This window comes from Molossus molossus, unplaced genomic scaffold, assembly GCF_014108415.1.
Source record: "Molossus molossus isolate mMolMol1 unplaced genomic scaffold, mMolMol1.p scaffold_m16_p_3, whole genome shotgun sequence".
NCBI classification, from domain to species: Eukaryota; Metazoa; Chordata; class Mammalia; order Chiroptera; family Molossidae; genus Molossus; species Molossus molossus.
In genome coordinates this window covers 1,866,725-1,886,459 of record NW_023425366.1, presented here as the reverse complement: position 1 = coordinate 1,886,459, position 19,735 = coordinate 1,866,725, and positions in this window count along the sequence as shown.

Genomic DNA, 19,735 nt, shown 5'->3' with positions numbered 1-19,735 from the left:
CTGCAGGCCTCGGGTGACTCCCGTCGCTTATTTCTCAGCCAAAGCCACCTGACTCCTTGCGAGCTCACTCGGGACCACGTCGAACACTGTCTGAGGCTCCGTGATGTTTAACTCTGATCAAGACGCCGGTGAGTTGAGAGCGGGGACGGGCTTTGCGTGCAGGCCTCGGCCGTGTCCCTGGCAGGCCCAGGAGGCTTCGCGTGACCCGCGTTCTCTTCCTCGGTGTGGGGGAGGGCGGTCGGTTTGAAGAACGGTCTGGGGCGAGACGGGTGGAGAGACGGACAGATATGCTGGCCGGGGAGGGGTGGACGGCTGAGCAAAGGCGGAGGCTGAAAGGTAGTTTTCAGGAAGCCTGTCGGGGTGGTGGCCAGGCCGCACGACACCTGTGGCCATAGAAACTGCATCACTTGCCACGCGTTGAAGTTGGACGTGGACACATTTTGGGACACAGAAATGGGAGGTGAACCCCAAGGCCAGTGCTGGCAAATGTGGTGTCCACCCAGGGCACCTGGATGTGTTCAGGGTCCCCAGAGTGGTCACACTGAGGTTGAGCCCCCCCACAGACACACTGCTGGAAAATGAACCCAGGCCACTCACGGGAAACACCTCTGTCCTGTTCAGGAACGTGTGCCAACAAGATGCCAGCGAGGGCCCCCGGGGCTCTCAGGGAAGAGAAGTGTGTCCCCGGCAAAGAGGGCCGGGGAGCACGGCCCGGGTCATGTGGCCCGAGGGGAACATGCTTAGACGAAGATAAGAGGTGGGCAGCAGGGGGAGAGGAGAGAAGCTGGGTCCCAGGGGACATTGCGAGGCCGCGGAGGCCTCCAGCCCTGAAGTCCACCGGCTCCTAGTCTCCTCTCCTGAAATAAGAGCTGTCCTAGCTCTGGCCCTGGGGCTCGGCAGGTGTTACTTGCAGCCGGGAACAGTCTGGCTCACAGTGACATGGGACAGGCGCAACGAGCACGGCAGCGGGCGCGGCCCGGCCGGGCGCTTGGACCAGGCCTGGCTCTGAGCTGCTCTCGCTGCAGAGATGCTTGTCTCCAGCTCGGGCCTCGCACAGGCCGTTTCCGGGACGCTCCTCCCTCGGCTCCGGGCGCTCCTGACTCTGCTCCACTTCCCGTCCCCAGCAGGATCGAGGGCTCCAGAGGACTTCCCGGCCTCCAGTCCGGCAGGGTGTTCCTGCCCTGCTCCACTGGGCACCGCCCTTCAGACCGGGGCTCGCGGCCTCTCCTCGAGGGCAGGGAGTGGTCTGCGGTAGTCACCCTTACCTCCGTGACGCTGGGCACCGGGCCATCCCGCCACTCAACGCGGGCGGGCTGAAGGGACAACATGAGCATTTCTTCTTTCTCCTGGGCTACGAAGATGGTCCCTGTCGCAAGAAAGCTGCAGTTGGTGATAAACATCGGTCAGGAGAGCGGCTAGTGCATTCTTTTTTTTAATCTGTAGTACATTCAACAATAAAGATTAGTTTAAAAAATAGATATTACTAACAATGAAAACAAAAGTAGGCTTTGGGGACAGAAAAAGGATGTTAGGCCGGAAGGATGGGCTCTGAATAAAGACTGGGCTTAGTTCATAAGGAAAAGGCAGGTTCTTTTTTGTGCTGAATGGTCAGTATGTAGTAAAGATCCTTTCTTTCTTTCTTTCTTTCTTTCTTTCTTTCTCTCTCTCTCTCCTCTCTCTCTCTCTCTCTCTCTCTCTTTCCTTCCTTCCTTCCTTCCTTCCTTCCTTCCTTCCTTCCTTCCTTCCTTTCTTTCTTTCTTTCTTTTCCTCACCCGAGGATATTTTTCTACTTATTATCAGATAGAGCGGGAGGGAGGGAGAGAGAGACAGAGGGAGAAACATCGACGTGAAAGGGACACATCGAGTGGCTGCCACCCGCACGACCAACCAGGGCCGGGGACAAACTGCAGTCGAGGTACATGCCCTTAGCGGGAACCGAACCCGGGTCTCTCTGGACCACAGGCCAATGCTCCAACTGCTGAGCCAGACCAGCCAGGGCGAGGTATGTGCTCTTGACCAGAATTGAACACGAGACTCTTTGGTCCATGGGCTGATGCTCTGAACCCTGAGCCAAACCGGCCAGGGCATAAAGATCCATTTCTAAAAATCGAGATCTAATTCACATACCGTAACATTCACCCCTTTAAAGTGTATGAATTCAGTGGTTTTTAGTGTGTTGACAAGGCTGTGCCAACATTACCATTATCTAATTCCAGGTGTTCACCCCCCATAAAGAAACCCGTGTACAGTCGCAGCCCCTCCCATTCCCCTCTCCCAGCCTTAGGCAACCACGCATCTCTTTTCGGTCTCTATGGATTTGCCTATTCTGAACATTGCAAATATATGAAATCATGCAACATATGATCTTTTTTTGTCTGGCTTCTTGCATTGAGCATAATGTTTTCAAGGTTGGTCCCTGTGGTAGTCTGTGAGAACCTCATTCCTTTTCCTGGCAGAATAATGTTCCGTTACAAGTGTACGTCACATTTTGTTTGCACATCCATCTGCTGATGGACCTTTGGGCCGCTTCCACTTTGGGGCTAGGACGAAGAACGGCTTTCGTGTGAACACGCTTTCATTTCTCACAGGCACACTGAGGCGTGGAGCTGCGGGTCACGGGGTAATTCGATGCTTAGCTTTCCTGAGGTGCTGCCACACGACTTCCCGAAGTGGCTGCACCGTTTAACATTCCCATCAGCAGTGCCCGAGGGCGCCAGTTTCTCCTCGTCCAAGTAACGATCCCCGGGGCCTGTTGATTTTCGGCAAACAGAACGCTGACGGGGAGAAGCGGGAGAGACACGCTTCTTGGTCCTGGTCATTGCACGTAAAGCAGACAGTCAGCAACGACCGTGCCCATCCGCCACGGGACACCTAACAGCTCCCGAGGACGAGGCAGGGAAAACGCCGAAGTGCGGAGTGAACGGTGGACACGCCGAAGTATCCACCAGAACCAAGGCGGGCAGGCGGGCCGCGAGCCTGCAGGAGACCTAGGCTGGGAAGGTCCGCGGCGCCGACCTCAGCGCAGCCTGAGCCTGCCCGCTGAGCTCGGACGTGTCCGGGCCCGTCTGCTGGGCTGAGTGGCCAGGGACACTGGAGAGGGAGAATGGACTGGGAGAGGACTCATGTATGGGAGGAGAGAGGAGCAGGAGAGCTGGCCGAGGCTCTGGGAGGAGGCCTCCCTCTGTGCCCGAGGCTGCCTGAACCTACTTGCCTGCGGGGACCCTGGACTGGGTCCCAGAAAGGCTTGTGCATAAAATCTGCTTTGAATGTCTGTGTCTTCCTAAAATCTCACGTCAAACCCCTGATGTCCAACGTGTTCCGATGAGAAACCTTTGGAAGGGGTGAGGTCATGGGGGTGGAGCCCTCCTGAAGGGGGTAGAGAGATTATAAAATACGCCCGGAGAGCGCCCAGCCCCTTCCGCCCCCGAGGACACCGTGGGAAGTCAGCCTGCCCCAGACACCCCCACCGGCACCCTCACCTTGGGCCCCAGCCTCCAGAGCTGTGACGTGTGATCTCTGCTGTCTGTGCCAGCCAGTGTGCGGCGCTGCTGCTGCAACAGCCCAAGTGGACTAGGAGGCTGGGGGCCACCGACTTCTGTCATAGAGGCTCTCTCTACACAAGAGGGAGACACTTCCTCCCACCCAACCCACGACCTCCCCAGCGCTTACCTCCACCGGTCACCGAAGGCCCCTGGGTGTCAGGGTGGTGGCTGGCAGTGAGCCTGTGGGGGTGCTGGAGGGGGACGTTGGAGGCAGCCGGTGACACTTCACCCAGCTGCACAGGTGTTGAACCTCACCAGTGACCTCGCCGAAGAGGGACAGGCAGAAGAGTCGGGCAGCCCACGCAGGCCCCAACTTCTTGGTGAACCAGCCGAACCGCTCTCTGCGGGCTCCCAGGAGCGACCCTGATGGGGACTTGAGGTGCCCGTAAGGACAGGGACACCTGGATCGTCGTCTGTATTTTAGGAGTGTCCAGCGTTCCTGCAGGTGCGGGCTAGGGAAATCCAGCTGCCCTCTAACGAAAGCGAGTGGAAAACAACCCGTTAGTTGAGAATGAGCCAAGCACACTGGGAATGAATGACGGATACACTGTTCTTTCGGGATGACGGGTAGCCCTACAAAATAAAAGGTTCCCACCCCACAATCTTGACCATCGTGGTAGCTGGTATTACAGCTGTCCCGTGGCCTTTCTCACCACTGCCGTGTTGTTCCCGAATCCGGGAACTTCCCATGACTTCAGAGATGAATGCTCCCACAGTTTTCTCTCCTGCGTGACCTTTGAGGTCATAGGTGAAATGTAACTGGTGGTCACTGGCAGGAACAGTAAGCGGTGGGTAATGTGTGATAATAAAGAAGGAAGGCGAGATGTGGCGTTAGGAAGAGTCAGTGCAATAGAGCTGGGGACTAGTCATGCCCTTTACCCCTCCTCATGAGGGGGGGTGGAAAGCCAGACCCTGCCTTTTCCACCCTTGGAGAAGAGAGTATGCTGTCCACCTTCATTTCTCTGGTAGGATGAAACGCACAAAGTCCGTTCTTTGTTCAGATAGAGTGGGAGGGAGAGAGAGAGAGAGAGAGAGAGAGAGAGAAACATCGACGTGAAAGGGACACATCAAGTGGCTGCCACCCGCATGACCCAACCAGGGCCGGGGACAAACTGCAACTGAGGTACATGCCCTTAGCGGGAACTGAACCCGGGTCTCTCTGGACTGCAGGCCGACACTCTAACCGCTGAGCCAAACCAGCCAGGGCCCAACGCGCTTTTTTGAAGACATCACGAGTCATCATTAGACTTGCTTGTCATCAAAAGACACTTCCCAGTCTTCTAAGAAAGAAACACAGCAGATCTAACCCGCTAGCGGTCTCGGTGTGTGGAACATAAAAGAGCTAGGGAACGGGGTGTGGGGTGTTGTCTGAGGAGCAGCTGAGGGGGCAGGGCAGAGGGGGTGCCACACTCCCTCCGTGTGGAAGGGAGATCAGGGCAATGATCTCAAACCCTGGATTCAGTGCGGTGTTGACAATACCCCGAAAGTACCCTGGGGTGCCTGGGCAGGGCCCACATAGGGCCACAGCCCCCACACACGACCAGGCCAGCTCACTTTTGATCTCTTTCGTACGTTATTTCTTGTCTAAAGTTTCTGTTTGACCATAGAGACTTGCTGCCGAAGAAAGGAAGAGAGAGAGAGCATGAGAGAGAGATGGAAAACCGCTGGGTGGCTGAAGGCCCTTCTGCAAACGTCACTGCTCCTCAGAGGAGCCTTCTCCCCGTTCACGGTGACTCGGCCGCAGCAGGCTCGGCGGCTGTTCTCCTAACTCACACGGGGACCCTCTCCGCCCGGCTCCCAGCACACGGTCCCCGCGACGCTTGTCGCGGCTGCCGGGTCTGAGGCTCATGCTGGAGGCTGAGCAGAGCCCTCGGCTGGGCCCACCCCGCTGACCCCACCGTGCGCATCTCCACGCCAGGACCCCGAGAGGAGAGGGCGACCCGTCCAGTTTGGGAAGCTGTGCTCCGGACGGCTGAGTTCCAGAGTCCAGGAGAGATGCCGGCAACGCCTCTGGGGGCCAGGGGAGTTGTGGACGTGCCCGAGAGGACGACGCCGGAGGCGGGGCGGTTTGGTCCCGGCAGCACACAGCTCCGGGAAGTGAATGTCACACTGGAGTCCCAGGCCAGCTTTGGGGGCTTCTGCGTCTTTGTACTCCGGCCTTTAGGACACTGTGGAGACACCACAAGGTTCTCCACGCCACTGTGGTCTCTGGGGGGTTGGTCCTGGCCTGGCGATGCAAACCTAACAGGGAAGAGGAGCAGAACCCGGGGGGGGGGGCTGCCTCTGGGGGAGCCTCACCCCACCTCGGGCTCCGGGCTCCTGGGCATCAGGCTGCACCCAGCCTGCTGGCCCCATCCTGGCTGCCTCTGGAGGGAGGGCCACGTGCTTGCACCGTCAGCACCTCCCAGCCTGAGCCCCGCAGGGCCCACGCGGCATTACCGGGAGCTCTGTCTCCTTAGTGAGTCTGCAGATGGTGGGGCTGGCCCGAGGCCGCCAGGTGGGCACGAGGCTGCAGGCTCCTGGCCTTGTGGTCACGTTGCCTGGCTCCTGCTTTTCCACAGCGTTAGGCTCGGGCCAGAGCTGTGTGGGGCGGCCACCCTCCCCTGGCTCCCGCTGGACCGAGGCCATCTCTCCCTCGATGGCCCCTAATCCACTGGGCTCACTGGTGTTTTCAGCATGATGTTTTGAAATTTTCAACCCCACAGCCAAGTTGAGAAAGTAGTACAGTGAAAAGCCGCGTCCTTCACGCAGATTCACAAACAGTTAGCATTTTGCCACATTGGTTTTTCTTCCTTTTCCTACACATGCACACACATACATACACACACAGAGGCACACACATGTACACAATGCAACCTGTACAGATGCACACACACACACGCACATGTATAAACATGTGACACACGCACACACGTACACACACACTCATACAGATACACACATGTGCACGCACCACACCCATGAATAAACATGCACACACATACAGATGCACACATGTGCACACAGCACACACATGTATAAACACGCACACACATGCACATGTGTACACAGTGCACACCCGTACAGGTGCAAACATGTGCACACAGCACATCCATGCACACGTAGACAAACACACATGTGTACACACATGCACACCCATACAAATGCACACATGTATAAACATGCACACACAGAGCCATGACTGTCCTGATAATGTCCTTTATGGTTGTATTTTTTCAATTCAGGATCATGCATTGATTGCATTTAGCTGTCGTACCTCTTTAGTTCTCTTTAATCTAGAACAACTCCCTTGCTTTTCAAACATCGATACTTTTGACAAGTCCAGGACAACTGTTCTGTAGAATGTCTGCAGTGTGGGCGGTTGCTTTTCTCCTCACGATGGGATTCACGTTCAGCGCTTGGCTGCAGCTCACTGCAGGTGTCGGTGTGCCCGGTGCCCACATGCCTCTCCGAACATGGCTGTGCCCGCACACGGCGACCACCTGCCCCAGCCCCGCCCACACACCGCGACCACCTGCCCCGGCCCCTCCCGCAGACAGCAACAAGCTGGAGAGGGGCTTGTCGGGCACCTGGGCTCAGGGGGCCTGGTTGCTGCACCGAGGCCTCACTCCGACAACCAGACAGACTGGTTTGAAAGGGAAGCAGCTCAACGTTCTCCCGTGATCCCCACTTTTCATTTGTCACAGATGAGCTCTTAGACATTCTGGGTGCTGGGAATCCTGCCAGAGGCCCTGGTGGTCAGGCTGAGGGTGGATCCCCGAGGAATGAACGAGGCAGAGAGCCACAGAGGCAGCACACAGAGGCTCCGTGGGCCCAGAGGCCCTGGTGTATAACCGCTGTGTGTGGACAGACCTTCAGGACTCGAGTGGAAATGTCAGGAAAGGGACTTTCATGCTGGGCTCCAGAAAGAGACAGAAGGGACTGGACGCTGGGACTGGATGTCTGGCTGAGGACAGGGACTTGGCCAGTATCCGTGCTCTGCCCCAGGGAGGAAGCCAAGTTCCTCTTGGAAAGGAAGTGGGTAAGTTCACAGAGTCAAGGTCAAAGTCAAAACCCAAATCCGGAGCCCGAGTGGGTTGGAGGAAACCTTGGACTAGGAGCTCCTCCGGGGCAGGAAGCCTTTCCTGGTCATACTCTGTGTGTCCCCGCGCGCAGAGCTCGGGGGGTGGGCGACCCCCACTCCTGGCTGTCACGAGTGAACGCACGTGATTTCTGAAGATGCAGGGCCAGGTTTCGTGTCTGAGAGTCCAACTTATTTATTTTTTATTTCTTTCATTTTTCTACAGAGTGCTATATTTTTTATTCACTGATAAACTGAAAGTTTGTTTGTAGATGTTTCTTTCTCTTGGACACTCATTTGACGGGTAAGCAAGCCTTTGGCGGGCGGCTTCACCTGGTCCTCAGACTCGGGGCCCCCTCATCTTGGTCACACGCCGTGTGTCTCTGACAGGTGCAGCCACACGACCCCAATCAGAGACTCTTCTCCTTAAGGTGTTTCCTGGGAAGATATTTCAAATGTCTCTTAGAGACCTGCTTCCCCGAGACCATTGTGACTTTATTCTTGACCATTCAATGTGAACAACATCCCAAGATTTCCAGTTTTTCCACTGACGTGGACCTTCTCCCGTAGAAACGGTTCAACATTTCCAGAGTCAACAACTCCATTGATGCCCCGCTGGTGTGGCTCAGTGGACCGAGCGTTGTCTCATGGACTGAGAGGTCCTGGTTCGATTCCCGGTCAGGTCAGGGCACAGGCCCGGGTTGCAGGCTCGATCCCCAGTAGGGGGCGTGCAGGAGGCAGCCAATCAATGTACCTCTCTCACATCAATGTTTCCATCTCTCTCTAAAAAAAAATTAAAAAATCAATAAAAACATATTTAAAATAACAAAATGTTCCAGCATCCACATCTGCTGGACGAGTAGGGTCCACACGGACCCCCAGGTTGTCCTGTCAGCCTTTTGGTCTCATCCAGAAGGCAGTGTGCGCGATCGGCGCTCCCAGGGTCCAATCTATTTTAATCCATTTATTATTTATTTATTTATTTATTTTTATCCTCACCCGAGGATATTTTTTCCATTTATCTCTAGATAGGGGGGGGGGGGGGGATGTCAGGGGAGAGAGTCAGAGAGAGAGAAACATTGATGTGAGAAACATCGATCTGAGAGAGACACACCGATTGGTTGCCTCCTGCACAACCCTGACCAGGGCCAGAGCCGAACCACAACCAAGGTACGTGCCCTTGGCCGGAATCAAACTCAAGACTCTCTGGTCCACGGGCCAACAGTCAAACCATGGAGCTGAACAGGCCAGGGCTCAGAGGCCAATTGAATGGGAGGGTCTAAGAGTCAAATCCGAGGCTACAGAAGGGGGGACACTGACACACGTCACCTCAAGCTGCATCAAGTCAGGGATGACCCAGCTGGGAAACGGGACCGAATCACAGCAGTGGTTGAACGTCTTACGCTTCGTCCTCAATCTACCTGGCTCCGTTCCCTGACCGGCCGAGCGCCCCGGCGGCCTGGGTTCCGCGTGCAGACACAGCAGGTGCCCTGTGGCCGGGAGCGTGCCTGCCCCTGGGGCTCGGCTGCCTCCTCCCTCCCAGCTCGCTGCGCGTGGTCCCGTGGTCCGAGGGCGTGGACACACACATCCAGGCCTTTCAGAAGCCCTAACATGGCATCCGAAGCTCGTGCTATAAATAGAAGAGCAGGGAGGAAAGTCCAGGAGACTTGCTGTGGAGAGAAATTAAACCGAAGGCCTGTCCTTTCCTGAGGCCAGCAGGGCAGTGAGGGTCTGTGACCGCAGGGGGAGCTCCCAGCCAGACCGCCGGGCTATCGAGGGTCTGGAAGGCCTCTGCCCGATGTAAGCACGGCGTGGGGGAGGGGAAGGTCAGGGGACTCAGAAGAAAAGTATTTTTCCGGGAGAAGAGTGAATTGTATTGCCAGCCCCACATGTCGAGACGATTGAAAAAGGCACAAAGAAAGGAAGTGAGCTGTTCTGTAACTGCAGTCGGGCTCGGCTTCCTTATATAGGCTTCTTTCTGCCCTCGTGGCTCTAGTTACAGGTGCGGCAAACCAGAACTCTCAAAACACTCCCGAACAGAATGCTGCCCAGACCCTGGTCTGTGTGACCACCCGGCCTAGCGTCTTCCTGCCCCTCTTCCCATCTGAGGCCCGGGAGCAGCCAGGGGACCCCCTAGTCTCTTTAACCCTCCCAGCGATCCTCCCCCTCCCTCCCTCCCTCCCTTTCTCTCCCTCCCCCTCTCCCTCCCCCTCTCTCCCTCCCTCTCTCCCCCTCCCTCCCTTTCTCTTCCTCCCCCTCCCTCCCTCCCCTCCCTCCCTTTCTCTCCCTCCCCCTCTCCCTCCCCCCTCTCCCTCCCCCTCTCTCCCTCCCTCTCTTTCCCCCTCCCTCCTTCCATCCCTCCCTCTCTCCCCCTCCCTCCCTTTCTCTTCCTCCCCCTCCCCCTCCCTCCCTCCCCTCCCTCCCTCCCCCTCCCTCCCCCTCCCCCTCCCTCCCTCTCCCTCCCCCTGCCCCTCCCTCTCTCCCACCCCCTCTCCCTCTCTCCCTCCCTCTCTCCCTCCCTCTCTTTCCCCCTCCCTCCTTCCTCCCTCCCTCCCTCCCCCTCCCTCCCGTTCTCTTCCTCCCCCTCCCCCTCCCTCCCTCCCCTCCCTCCCTCCCCCTCCCTCCCCCTCCCCCTCCCTCATCGCCCACACCCCCCCGCTCAGCGCCTCGCGCTCCCTCCCTCTCTCCCATCCCTCCGTTCCCCCCTCCCTCCTTCCTCCTCCCGCTCCTCTCGTCCCCCCCGCTCCCTTCGCGGCCTCCCCCTACCCCTCCTCCCCTCCCCGCCCTCCTCCCCCCTCCCTCCCCGCCCCCGCCCTCCGCCCTCCCTCCCCCTCCCCCTCCCTCTCTCCCACCCCTCTCTCCCTCTCTCCCTCCCTCTCTCCCTCCCTCTCTTTCCCCCTCCCTCCTTCCATCCCTCCCTCCCTCCCCTCCCTCCTCCTCCCTCCCCCTCCCCCTCCCTCTCTCCCCCCTCTCTCCCTCTCTCCTTCCCTCTCTCCCTCCCCCCTCTCCCCCCTGGGTTGCCAGGGGCTCACTGCAGCAGAGCCCCCGGAGCCCCCGGAGCCCCCGTGCCGCGGAGGCACAGCCCCAGCTCCAGTTTCCTTTACAGGGAGCTGATGTCAGCGGCTGGATCCCGGCCCGGCAGCGCGGCTAATGAACTGGCAGGAGAGAGAGCCCTGGGCTCTCCTGGAACTACGCTGTCATCTCTCGAGCCACAGACCTGGCCTGTGGAAAAGAACAAAAGTCGCCCCAGCTGGCTGGCTGGCTGCCTGAGGCTGTCAGGACCCCAGCGCGCCACGCCCGGCTGTTTGTCTGATTGCAGAACCCAAGCCGATGACCTGGGGTTACAGGAAAACTCCACCTTGCTGCAGCCCCCCAGGAAGGGCTGGCAGGCCTGGCCCGGAAAATTCGCGTATTTATAGCTCTGTGAATAGGGGAGCCAGGCGTGGCAGCTGCAAAAGGTCTGAGGGAACCTTGGAAAGCTGGGGTGAAAGAACCCCAGGCTGACGTTCCCCTCTCAAGACGAGACATGGAGGCCAGGCGGCTCGCCTGCTGGGAAGCGTCTCCCTAAGTTTTCGTTACTGAAGTTCTAACACCCAGGACCTCAGGACGCAGGCTTCTCTGGACCCGGGTCTTTCCAGAGGCGGGGTTACAGTGAGGTCATCGGGGTGGACCCCAGTCCCGGCTGGCACTCTCCTAGAAGGAAACTTGGACACAGAGACGTGTCTCAGGGAGGCTCGGCGGACAGGCAGCGGCCATCTACAGGCCTGGAGAGAGGCCAGGACCGGCCGTCCCTCCGGCTTCCCACCTACGAGTGGGCAAAGCTCAGCTGTGTGACGTGGTTACAGCAGCCCAAGCCAAGTGCTGCAGCCGGGACCCCAGTCCCGATGCCCCTGCCCACGTCCCTGGTCCATTGTGCCCGGCTGGTGCACTGTGACATGGCCAGTTACGGACAAGCAGAGGACTTTTCAGGAGGGACGCCTGGTCTGAGGTCTTGAAGAGCCGTGTCTGACCTCCGTGCTGAGACCTGTGCGTGTGGACAGGGCAGGAGGACGCCCCCGCCTGTCCCCGTGTCGTTCGTTTTGAACCAGGCTCCTCAGAGCCCAGGAGGTGGGTTCTCTCTCTGTATGACTGTGCCTGTCTCCGGCTCCAGAAATCGCTGGCCTTCGGTTCTGTGAGAACCCAGCTCGCACCATCATCTTCGTCATGCCCAGGGCTGTGGCGTCCTCGCTTGCTGGGGATGGCGCTCAGCAAGGCACCTTGTCATGAGGACAGCGGCGCCCGGGATGACCTGCAGTGACTTCTCAGCACGAAGGGAATTTGGACCTCGAAGGGGTAAAATGACATCATCATCAGCAGTAGAAACGCCCTTGACTATCAGGGTTCTTTCCAAAGTGAGGGCCCGAAGGGGCGGTAGGAGAGAGGGGGTTGACTGAGCCCAGGGGAAGGCCCCTCTGTCCAGGGGCTCACGGAAGGGCATTGGACCCCCTCAGGAAAGCTGAGGGGTATCCCAGAGACGTGTTGATAGACGAGAGCCCAAGGACAGGGACTGGGTGTGAGGGCCCCCACCGGCGGTCAGGCCGCCTGTGCTGCAGAGACCAGCCGAGACCCTGGCCAGCAGGTGTGAACCACGCCCAGTAGGGTGTGTCCAGGTGGGTTGAGATCAGTGGCTCTTGGGGTTCAGGGTTTCATAGCACAGCTTGGCAGCTTTTAATTCTGCCCAAACACTGTTTAAAAAACAGTATCTTCTTTCACCAGGATTTCATAAGTGTGAATATTTTAACAATTAATTAAATTAAAAGACAAAACCTAAGAACAACCACGGTCTTTTCATAAAACCATATTTGGTTATCCTAAAGTGACATATTTTGTTGAAAAAGGGATATATTTATATATTTTTTCAGAACGTAATATCCTCTTTATCGCTGCTGCCGCTGGTTCAGCTCCGGGGCCTGAGCCTGGACCCCGTCCCTGGCCCCCACGGGGGTTTGCATAGCAGCCCGGTCACCCCAGGCCGCAGCTGGACGGGTCAGGAGTGACAGGGCCCCCACCCTGCGAGGCGCCCTCCCTTCGGTGGCCCCCTTGTTTCAGAAGAGAGGCCCCTCCCAGTCGAGCATCTCTCTATGGGATGAAGAGGGACTGTGCTCCCACAGGTGCCCCCCCAAGCCTGGTAGCGAGTGTCCGTTCTCAGAGGCCCGTCACCCCCGCCGCACAGTCTCCTCCGCCTCAGGCTGGCTTTCCCCAGAAGCAGGTTCTGGGACGGGGTCGGAGAGCCGGATGTGGTCAGGAGGGGATCTGGTAGGGGAACAGACGGGATGTGAGACGGGGAACAGAAGCAGCCACAGAGAGGAAGCACGCGTGTGCCCGCCCCACTGGGGCGCCGCACCCTCATGCCCATCGGCTGCTGGTGGGCTTCGTGCCCGAGGGCAGGGGTGGCCAGCAGTTGCCACCTGCCCTGGGCACCAGCATGTGAGCTTCTGCAGCTGGAACAAGACCCCAGGCTGAGTCCCAAGGCACCTGCCTTCATTTCTTTCTTTATTTTATTACTATTTTTTAAAACCTTGATTTTAGAGAGAGAGAAAGGGAGAGGGAGAGAGATAGAACATCGATGAGAGAGGACATAGGGCCTCCTGCACGCCCCCCCCTCTGGGGATCAGGCCCATGACCTGGGCGTGGGCCCTGACTGGGATCCAACCAGCGACCTCCGGGTGCAGGGTCCAGGCTCAGCCACTGAGCCACACCGGCCGGCGCCATCTGCTTTCCTATCAGAGGGTGTGGGGGGCACCGAGGCATCTGCTTGCCTCCTCTGCAATCTCTGAATTAAAATAAAATCATCTCCTAGACTTTGCCCTGTGATATGGAAAGTAGGAGGAAGGATGACTCACCTCAGCTCTTAAAGGAAAAAGGAAGGGTTTTGTTCCCAAAGAGCCACATCCTACTTTCCATGGGCGGCCACACCGTGGGCGAGACCACCGACACGCCGTGGTGAGAACACGCAGGCGCCAGGGGGAGATCCGCTGTGCACGGAGCGCGCCCCGGCGCGGGGACCAGAGGTGCTTCCGCCCGGCACCGCCCACCAGGCAGGAGCAGGTGCGGAGCCGGGGAGAAATGCCGGAGCCGGGGTGACTGTGGGATAGGGCAGCTGGGAAGCAATCCACAGTTGGTGCAAAATAAAAAAATACCTGGACAATTTCCAACTCCAAATATAATAAGGTGGAGAAAACCGCATTTTCAACATTCTTTTAGGAATGTACTCTATGTGTATATATGTAATTAGAAGGAATATGTTAAGTGATCCTTACAGGCTGTGGATGAGGGACACAATGAAACCCTCCCTCAGAAGGCAGTGTGCTTGACCACATCTCGGGGTGTCCTTTTGGGTGGGTGGGGAGAACAGTCTAGGTTCTATGGTCGACATGGAAGGGAAAATCATTGTAGGAGAAATTTAAGAGTCTCTTAAAATGTCCTGAAGTCACTAGTATCAGGTGCTCAGAGCTTAAAGGCCGGTTTGGTTAAATCTTCAAACATACTCAGCCGGTGTGGCTCAGAGGTTGAGCATCGACCCTGCACCAAGAGGTTGCCAGTTCGATTCCCAGTCAGGGCACATGCCCAGGTTGTGGGCCCGATCCCCAGTGGGGGGCGTGCAGGAGGCTGCCAATCGATGTTCTCGCTCATCCATGTTTCTATCTCTCTCTCCCTCTCCCTTCCTCTCTCTCTAAAAGCAATAAACAAAAAAATAAAATAAAATAAATCTTCAAACACATATATGATGGATATGGTGCAACTCTCCGTAGCAATGTGTGGGCCCTAACTGACTATCCATCCCAGGCACCACAGGGGCACGGCGGGGCGGGGCTGCAGGGCCTCCTGTGCTGCGTGGACTTGAGCCCGATGGCTTCTGTTAGCTGTGGGCACACCTGCTGTCTGGCTCCACCTTCTGTAGTCAACGTTGACGAGAGGAGTAGATGGGGCCCTTCCTCACGTACACACGCGTGCACTTCAGGTCGGTTCATGAGATCAGTGTAAAAAACAAACTTACTTTAAAAACTTCAGTCACACTAAAAGTCTGACAATGTCCAGTGTTGGCGAGGGTGTGTCCAGTGTTGGCGAGGGTGTGCAGGAATGGGTACATTTTCATAGGACGGCTGTTTCCGCTAAAATGCTGACCTCGTGTCTGGTTTCCTAGCCTGTGAAAATGCACACTGAACTGAGGCACGCGTACGAGGTTATTCATGGCAGCATCGTTTACAACGATGAAAAACTGGGAACGACCAGCCTATTCCTCAGACACACGGCTGACGAAATCACGGCCTGTCCCACAGGACGGTACGTGGCCTTTGGAAGAACAAGGCGCCTCGGTACATACTGATGCGATTATAGCTCCAGCACACATCTCAACCTGCATTCCGTCTCCTCCTCTGTCACATGGAGAGATTGGACTGAAATGTTCTTTAAGATCCCTTCTCATGTCATCCTGTGAGAAGAGAAGTATGTGATAGAGCTCAGGAGTGTCGTGCTCTGTCCTGGCCGGTTTGGCTCAGCGGTTAGAGCGTCGGCCTGCGGTCCAGAGAGACCCAGGTTTGGTTCCCGCTAAGGGCACGTACCTCGGTTGCAGTTTGTCACCGGCCCTGGTTGGGTCGTGTGGGTGGTAACCACTCGATGTGTCCCTTTCACGTTGATGTTTTTCTCTCACTCCTTCCCTGCCACTCTATCTGAACAAAATATGGAAAAGTGTCCTTGAGTGAGGATTAAAAAAAAAAGGATGTCATGCTCTGTCCTGGCCAGTTTGGCTCAGCGGTTAGAGCATCAGCCCACGAACAAGAGTCTCGGGTTCGATGCCAATCAAGGGCACGGACCTTGGTTGCAGTTCAGTCCTGGCCCCGGTGCGGGAGGCAACCAATCGATGTGTCTCTCTCACATCTATGTTTCTCTGTCTCTTTCTCTCTCTCCCTTCCTCTCTCTCTGTCTGAAAATAAATGGAAAAATATCCTCGGGTGAGGATAAAAAAAAAAAAAGAATGTTGTCCTCTGAAAAAATAGAATTGTCCCTTTTTCATTTATTTCCTTGGGAAAAATCTAAGATCCACAAAACCAATAACCCTTTCTCTCCTTTTTCTCCTTTTTCAAGGTTAAATCCACTTTCCCTCAAATGGTCACATAGCTTGGAACCCAAAAGAAAACAAGGAATCTCTGAAGGGCAATAATTTCCAAGAGCTTTTCTAAGACACAAACAAACAAACCTCCATGTGTGGGTTTCAAAAACAATCTCCTCCAGATCCAGCAATGAAATACATTGCTCTCTACATTTTCTTTATAATATTGGTGAAATGTGTCAACAGTGTTCTGGTCAGCTGTGTCCCCACGGCCCATGACCCGAGTGTCCTGGAGAAAACTGGTTCCCGTTAGAGGGAGTTCCAAATGTCCATGTGTCAAAACACAGTGTCCCGGGGACAGACGGGACGGACAGGCCTTCACAAACAGGAAAGATCACCTAAGGAAGCAGAAGTCTCATTTCCACGCCGACCAGATGTCCACAGCCCCTCGCGAGCCCAGAGTAGGAAATGGTTTAACCTTTCTGGGCCCCAGCTTCCCCATGGGGAAAGCAGGTATGGAAACGTTGACTCACTTTCAGGGTCACGGCGATCCCCGAGGGGGAACCAGGACACAGAGCTCAACAGAAAGCGACCTGCCGCGCAAGAAACCCTGGCTCCCGGAGACCAGACAGAGAGGCCTCCGCAGCCTCTTGGCGTCTGGGACTGCTCCATGCACTGGGCTGCACGTTTCAAAGGAAAGTTTCGAGAAATCCTAAAGGAAATTTCCAAGCCGCGAGCCGGGTTGTGCTTCCCAGATGTTCACTGGACCACGGACACTGGAAAATCAGGCCGAGTTCTGCACTGTCTGAGCCAGGTGCGGCCTGTCTCTGAGCAAGTCTTGTCCCTGCAGCCCTGAGTGCCCAGGGAGGGAGAGTGGGGCCCGTCGACCCAGCAGATACAAACTGGGACCCCGATTCATCAACGAAACATCTGTCCTCCAGGGCGCGATGGAGGAAGACTGAAGCCAGACCCATCTTACGTGACGGTTGTTCTGCTCTTGCAACGGTAACTAGCAAGCAAAAGTCAAAACCAAGAGATTCTGAAACTGCCATGATTTGCCCTTTTTTCCTCAGCTTTGAGGCCTCTGCTAATGACACATTCTTTTTTTTTTTTTTTTTTTTTCAGATAGAGTGGGAGGGAGGGAGAGAGAGACAGAGAAACATCGATATGATAGAGCCACATCGACTGGTTGCCTCCCACAGGACCGGACCAGGGCCGGGACGAACCGCAACCGAGGTACATGCCCTTGACCAAAATCGAACCCGAGACCCGCTGGTCTGCAGGCTGACACTTTAACTGCTGAGCCAAACTGGCCAGGGCCATCAATGATGCGCTCTTTATCGAAATTTACTCAGAGAGAATAAACTGATTGTTTTTTAAAAGAGAGAAACGGTTTGAAAGAAGACAGTTTTATTCTTATTCCATAACTGGACACGACCAGGGAAGGGGATGCTTCGTTCTACCCTTCTCTCCGTCTTTTGCAAACAGGATGCCCAGCATAAAGTGGTATCGACAGTCGTCTCCACTAACTTCCTGATGACCGTAGTCACTGATGATTCTCACTGCAGAGCATGTACCTCAAGTAGATTTGATTTCCACCTGCTTGTGAAAGAAACATATGTTCATATTCATCTGCTACAGTGTTCCATTCTTCACAGTCCTTCCTCCCATCATTTTAGGGGCGTTGAGGGCTTTTGCTAAGCACCTCTCCTAAGGTAGAGCCCAAGCGGCTGAAATGCAGAAAAAGAAACGGATTTACGGCCTGGCTTTGGGTTTTCAAGAGCTGCTTTGAAGACCAAGCTGTGGTGTGCTCAGCTCACGGCACCGGCAGCAATAGAACCAAACGGATTGTGTTCTCTCTGTTAACCCCAGTTGTTAGAAAACGGAGCTTCTTTGTAATTCTACGGCTATTTGTCCTTCTTTTGTGAATTGTCTGTTTTTTCTCTTTTTGAATAGAATCTTGGATTTCGCCTGTTGACTTCCATATCATTTTGCCATGTGTGTAGTCAGTGTTTCCCCAGTTTGAGATTCATCTTTGGATCCAGTTTATGACTTTGGGGATCTGTAGACCTGAACAGTTTCATGTGATCACATCTCCAGCCCCCCCCGTGATTCCTTCTGCGCCTCTTAAACTCGGAGTTTTGCCCGTGCCGACTCGAGAGAAACATTCCCAGGGTTTCTTCTATTTGGTTTGTAGTTTGATTTGTTACAGTGAATTCTTCATTCTATAGGCTATTTTTCTCATCCTATAAATGAGTCTTTTCCAAGTGCCCATCAAGTCTGACAAGGTGTTAGGGATAAGACAGTAAGCACAGCGCCGTGTGGGAGAGACGAGCGAGTCCGTGGGTCCCCGGGCCGCAGGGAGGGTGGCTGCTCCTGGCGCGGCGCTGGGCCTCATGCCGGTGGTCAGGGTTGGGGGCCCCCGGAGCCCCCACAATCTTAGCTCCTTTCCCTCCGAGAATTCCCGAGAGTTAACTGATACACGACAACAGTTTCCGCAGCGGGTAACCGGCTGACCACAGGGCACTGCTCGTGCCTCATCCACCAGGCACAGTCATCGGAAACAGAGGAGCCAAGAGACCCTTCAACAACCACTAAGAAAACGACCACTCTGCCTTCACCAAAACTTCACAACAGGATTCGGGGAAGCAGGGCCGTCTGAGATGGTGGGGACACGACCCCTGCACAACACACCGTGAAAGGAAAGCTCAACGTGACCAGTACGTGGGAACACAAGAGAAGCATCTCGCCGGTGGTCACAGCAGCTGTGAGCACCCACGAGAGAGCTAGCAGCTAACCCTGCCCAACGCTGCCTGCGGGGTCAGCCTGAGGCCGGAGGTGCTGGCCCAGTGCACAGGGGTCAGCCTGGTGAGGGCGCCGTTGGCCCCGATCCACACACCTCACCCCAGGTCCCCGGCGCGGCAGGTCCAGGTGGGCCTCGTCCCTCAGGGCCCCGGAGATGCCGCCGCTGACGTGCCATCACCTGACCTGCGGCTGCCCTGACGCGGCCCCAGCATCACCCCGGGACATGCACAGCTTTCAGAAACGGAGGGGGCACTGTTTCCAAGCTGCCCTCGTGGTCTGCAAGTTGGTGAGTGTGAAGGTCAGTTTTGTGTCCACTTGGCTGGGCCACGCTCTCAGGTATTCGTTTGGTTAACCGGTCTGGGCGTTGCTGTGAAGGTCGTTTTGTCTGTTTTGTTTTCAGATGAGATTAACGCAGCCGACTTCCAGTACAGCAGATCTCTTTCCATAGTGTGGGTGGGCCTCGTCCAGTCCCTTGAGGGCCTAGGACAAAGACTGACCCCTCGGAGTCTTCAGACCCACGCGACCCCCTCCTTCCTGGGCCTCTACAATCACAGGCAAGGCCTGCAGACCGCCCCTCCCCCGCCCGCCTCGGCTCTGTTTCTGGGCAGCATGCTGACTACCTCCGTGAGTAATAAGCTCAAGTAGGGAGGCAGGACCGGGGAGCAGGGTCTCTGCATCACTTTTTATGTGCATGTAATACAGGCATGGTTTTGCCAATAAAATTAGGGCTGAATAGTCCTAACGTGTGTGACGTCAGTAATACACCACTGTTTTGTTGCTACGATTTCCAGATGTCCCTCTACTCCCACTCCCTCGAAGATCACCGGTAAGACTGGACAAGGGCGACGACGTCTTCCCACCACACTCCCTCCCAGCTGTAAAGCCCCCGCGAAGGGGCCTGGCCAACCCCCTGCGGCGTTTCCAGGAATGGGCCGACTCCATCCTCAAGCCGAGCATCTTCGACGAGCAGTCCAGGTTCACACAGTGAGGTGGCAGCGGTGTTACCCCCACTCCTGCTCGGTAGAGGAAGACACGGAGGATCGGCCCTTTGCCGCGTGTCCTGCGGCTGGTCCACGCCGTGGGCCTCTGCAAAGCCAGCCGGAGACCGGTCCTGCGCCTCGCCGCCCACTTTCCCTCGCCACCCAGACATGATCCGACCAGGTTAGCAGAGCAGACTGCCTGCTCAGCACCCCAGCCCGGAGGCGAACTGTCAGTGGTTTTGACAAGAGGAAAGGGAAG